General features: G+C 32.9%; 2 long non-coding RNA genes across 2 annotated transcripts; one reads left to right on the top strand and one right to left on the bottom strand.

The window, feature by feature from the left end:
• Positions 1-1,202: 1,202 nt before the first annotated feature.
• LOC106423742 lies at positions 1,203-3,439 on the bottom strand. Its single transcript, XR_001284718.3, has 2 exons — positions 1,603-3,439; positions 1,203-1,531 (listed from the first exon to the last, which is right to left on the bottom strand). It is a non-coding gene; the product is annotated as an uncharacterized LOC106423742 (long non-coding RNA).
• A 141-nt stretch (positions 3,440-3,580) lies between these two features.
• Positions 3,581-4,701, top strand: LOC106423761. The gene is made up of 4 exons (XR_001284726.3): positions 3,581-3,697; positions 3,802-3,913; positions 4,123-4,175; positions 4,249-4,701. It is a non-coding gene; the product is annotated as an uncharacterized LOC106423761 (long non-coding RNA).
• Positions 4,702-5,174: the final 473 nt, after the last annotated feature.

A 5,174-nucleotide genomic window follows, 5' to 3' on the forward strand; every position in this document is an offset into this window, starting at 1 on the left:
TCATTCTCATCCTGAAACCATTCTAATTGAGCTAAGTTTCTTGCAAAGAGTAAGGCGAGAGCTGATCTAGTGAGCTTAGTGAGCATCATTCAACCCGCACATAAAGCTTAACTAGAAGCGCGTCGATCGATATACATATTGGATAATCGATCGACAGAGTGAAAGGTGTATCGATCGATATTCCTATAGGATAATCTATTGACACTTGCTACTGATCGAACACATTTGTTTGGGTCATTAGATCTAGTTAATAGACAAGTCCAGAAACGCGAGAGCTGATTGACTTGTTGCTTAGTAGTTGAGCTCTACATTATCATGCATGCAACTCATTAGGCATCTGTAAGATTATAATTCCAAGTTTCCTGAATAAAAACCCTAAGTCTACCTATTTCCTTTTAAGCACCAAAACTTCAACCAATCAATCGAGCAATTACTTGCTCAACAAAACTGCAAATCTACATTTTAATCATTAAACCATTCAACTTAACAAATCCCACTAGATTTATTAGGTTTCCTAGCTCCTTGTGGATTCGATCCCTAAATACTGCAATTGAACCTCTTATTTGAGAGAGTAAATTCACTCTTTAGGGTAATTTGAGTGATATCACATTCCAATACGACATTTAGCTGATAATTTATTCTATCAATGGTGTAGATGTTGTTGGCCTCGTGAAGCTACTGAATGGACAATTGCTCATTTACCATCCGGGCCTTGACTACGTGGAAATAGCGAACACAAGGCATGTTCTGTTTCACTTACAAACTAAAGAGTAAGCTGTACATGTATTTAAATAATGTCTTCTCTCTATTGAATAATTATGTGTCTAAATGTCAAACGAACATAATTTAACCATCATGAATCAACATTTGCAAAGGACCTGTTATGAAGCTGTATCTCTGGGACCAGGCAGCAACAATGTTCTACAAATTCACGGCCATTGCCGACACTTCCGTCACTACAAGAAAAAAATGCTTTTTTTAGCGGACGAAAAGCACTATTCTAACAATACGATAGCAGTTTATGAAGCGTTGTATCATCGCCCGTCATAATAGGTAAGACACATTAGATAGCCGTTTTATGCACAACTATCGTCTTGTCATATATTATAGCGTTTTTTTTTGTATGCGATTAAATGTTCTTTAATAGAGTATATATTTTTTATTACACAATAAAAATAAAACAAAAAAAATCACAAGTCAAATAAAAAATTAACAATAAATTTTATTTATAATCAAAATTGGTTTACAAAAAAACATTTGTTTAAACTAAAACCGGTTTATATCAAAACCAAACCTAATCTGAAATCTAGAAAAAAAAAACTTGCAGCCGTCGTCAACAACATCTAAACAGTAAACCACCGTGTCTTCCACATCGCGAGAGCCGCCGCGAGGTCATTGTCGTTCTCTTCCATTCGTCGCCGCTGCAGTCCCCGTCACCACAAGAGCTCCGGCGTCACTGTCTTCCTACACACTTGACGCTTCAGCCACGCCCTAAGCCATGTTCTCCGTTGTCCTCCTTCATCTTTTTTCTCTGTCAATTGATAGCAGCTTCCAGATCAATGAATTAAAACAAACGAAACTAAATCTGAGTGAGAGACATACCTTTCGAGTGACCCAATCTCAGATTTTTCTTGGAGACCTTACTTACTGCACAAACAATCTGAGTGAGAGACAAAACGAAGGAATCACCTTTGATAAAGCCGTAGACTTTTTGGTTCTTCTTTGCCAAAGCTTGGATCTGCTCGCGCCGTCGTCATAGTCTTCCAGATCCGCCATTGATGGGCACCTCCGTTGTTCCGGTACTCGTGCAGCTAGACCACGACCTTCGCCTCTTCCTCTTATACTTCATTATCTCACCACAATAACATGAGCCTTTTCCACACCAATCCTCGCCGTTTACAAACTTCAAAGAAGGAGATGGTGTTGGCTTGAGAAGAAGAGAGAGAGAGAAGGCTTACAGATTATAGTAAGAGAAGTGAAAAAGGATTGTCCAATAGGAAAGAAGGAGGTGGATAGATCGAAGTGTGATTTTGGACCCTTGATAAAATTCAATCAATGGCTCAAAAAGAACAATACAAATTGTGTTTTCATTTCTTTATAAATATTATAAAAATTATCTAACTTTAAATAATTTGATAACATAATTTAAAATATAAATTTTATATTCAAATTTTATGGTTGTGTGTTTTAAAAAAAAAAATTTATTGATTAAAATTTGAGTTTTAATGTTTTATGATATAGGTTCATTTGAAATATCTGATTAAGGGTTCAGGGTTAAGATTTGAAATCAAGTATATGGGTTGATATTAAGTTTAGAAAAAATTAATTTTATAGCTTATAAAATGATTATATGTAAGATTTGGAATCAAGTATATGGGTTGATATTAAGTTTAGAAAAGATTAATTTTATAGCTTATAAAATGATTATATGTAAAATTTGAAATATAAAAATTTTCACTTGAATTTTTTGGCTATTTAATTTAAAAACAGATTTGATAAAAACATTTAAATGAAGCTAATTCTTTTGTTTTTGTGTTGTTTATTATTTAGTGGTTTAATTTTATTTTTGAAATGTATAATGTACGACTGAAATGTGGTATATGGTTTAGGATATACATATATTATAGAAATTAAATTGTATGCATAAGTTTGAGGTTTAATGTTCTATGAAGTGTGTTAAAGTACTATGTGGTTTAGGGTATAAGATTAATTTGGAGTGTATATATATATGTCTATATTTTAGAGTTTGAGGTTTAAATTTAATATTTGAAACTAAAATTTTAAATTGTATTAAATTGCGGTGTATTAAAATTTAGAAAGCTTTGTTTTAGAGTTTATAGTTAAATTTGGAGATTATAATCTTAAAGCTTAAGTTTTGATATCAAAGTTTAAAAATATTAAAGTTTCTTTAATTATTGAAATTAAAAAAATTTTAATATTAATTTTTTTTAAAATTTAATTGATATATATATATATATCGGGTTAGGTTCAAGGTCTAGAATATATATGTAGTTTGATATATATGAATAGGGTTTGAGGGAGGTTTAGATTTAATATTTGAAATTAAAAATTTTAAAATAATAAAATTGACATTAAAATAAGAAAAAATTGGGTTTTAGGGGTTGTGTTTAAAATTTAGGATTTAGGGTATAGGTTTTAGGGTTTTGGGTTTGAAGGTAAATGAAATGGAGTGAGAGGGAAAGTGAAAAGAGGGTGGATGTTAAAATCAATAATTTTCCCACCTTAATTATGCATAGCGTTTCAAAACTGAAAGTGCTATATATAATATGTTTCTAAAAAGCGTTTGCTGAATTAAAATCGGATCAACCAAACATAGCGTTTACATTTTTGCAAACGCTATCTAAAACTAAGGGGTATGTCAACGATAGCAGAAAGATAAAAAACGTTATCCTCGACTGCTATTAAAACCCATATTTCTGCGTCATCCTTTTAGTGATGACTCTGAATCCAAAACGTATTCGTGGTAATTATTTCTTCAGCTTGCTTAACCAGCTCAATGGTTCTCTTAATATTTAGTGCCTCATAAATGATTTGAAAATTTGTCCATCTAATTCCACGTTTTGATGTCTGAGTCTGACCCATAAACAACAGGGACCCTTGCCCTCAGCTCAATCTCATCATCACATGTTTTCATCGACAAAGATTCCAACCCACGATCGACTACTTCAATTGTCAGGTATTTAATGAGACGACATGTTCATATCCTATTCGTTTGTATTTGGTATACCAGTACATGTCCAGCTAACATCAGAACCCTTTTTGTTTTGCATATTGTATCAGGTTGAATTCTAACCCAGAGTTTGCTAAGAAAGTGAATGCATAGGAGGTGACTAAGGCTGAGACAACGACAATTGGAAAAATCTTTGCTTATATCAAGCAAGGATTAGCCAAGGTAAAATAAAATATGTATATAAGCCACACAAAAAAACAAATCACTTAACAATGTAAATTCCTGTGTTTTTTTGACAAATGTGGCAATGGAAACGTTTAACCGGAGTCTGAAAAGTAATGAAGTCTACCCTCAGTATTCAATAACTGTTGGCTTGGATTGATATTTGTTTTCTCTGTTACCGGCTGTGTTTGTGTTACTTGGCGATGCAGGCCGTGAGCTAACTGGAAAGCATGCCTCCGAATTAGTTGATAAGTACTTTGAGGTAGCTCGCCATTACATTATTCATCCTCCCTAACTCATTAAACGTAACTAAACTTTTTTTTTCAAAATGTTAGGCTAATGGTGATCTTGGTCCTAACCATGAATGCCTGTCCTACAAACTTTGATCGACGCCATTGGTCAAACACATAGGTTCAAGGTGTAAGTTTCTGAATACAACTTAGAACGAGGGACTCAGGCTATAACAGTAATGAAGGTTGTCTCTCCTTCAGTCCTGCAACCTTTAACATCCCCGGTTGGAATCCCACTTGCCACCACTTCTGAAATGCCTCTATTTTCTGCAAGTGATTAGGGTGCGTCCTCCAAAGACTGGAGACCTAGCTGTTGAAGAAAACACCAGTACAAGTAACTGTGACGAAGCACAGAGGAAAACGTGCTAAATTAGAGTAATAGAGCATTAACCACTCATTTTATAGATTGTACTTATGCGTAGGAGTGTAGCTTCTCTTTCCGTTTTTAATTATGAGCGTTTGCTAAGTTTTTCTAATATATTAGTATGGCTTTACATTTTGCAAGAAGATGAGTTAATTAGTATTTCTTTAATGTTACAAGTTACAACTTCGGATGATCTGATGATGTATGCTATCGAAGGACCATTATTTCTGTGTATTAAAATCATTTCACAAACTTCTCTGTAGTTACTTCTAAAAAAGTCTCCATTCCTACTAGCTAGCAATAGTTGCACCATCATAACATCAATATTAAGGACCATTACTTATCTATGTATTTATATGATTTATACATTACTAAAAATGTACATTTATATAATTATAAACAGGTTCAACATACATTTTAAATTGGTTTTATAACATTTTAAAACCTCTTAAAATGATTTTGTAAACCTTTATTAAATATATATTGACTTATAAATAACTTATAGACTTTTAGCAAATGATTTTATAAATACATGGAGCTGCTATTTCTTTGTATTTATTGGTAATCAGTTTCTTAAGTAGTTGATAACTAATTCCAAAAGGTTAAA

Source organism: Brassica napus, chromosome C8 (genome assembly GCF_020379485.1).
Source record: "Brassica napus cultivar Da-Ae chromosome C8, Da-Ae, whole genome shotgun sequence".
Classification (NCBI taxonomy): domain Eukaryota; kingdom Viridiplantae; phylum Streptophyta; class Magnoliopsida; order Brassicales; family Brassicaceae; genus Brassica; species Brassica napus.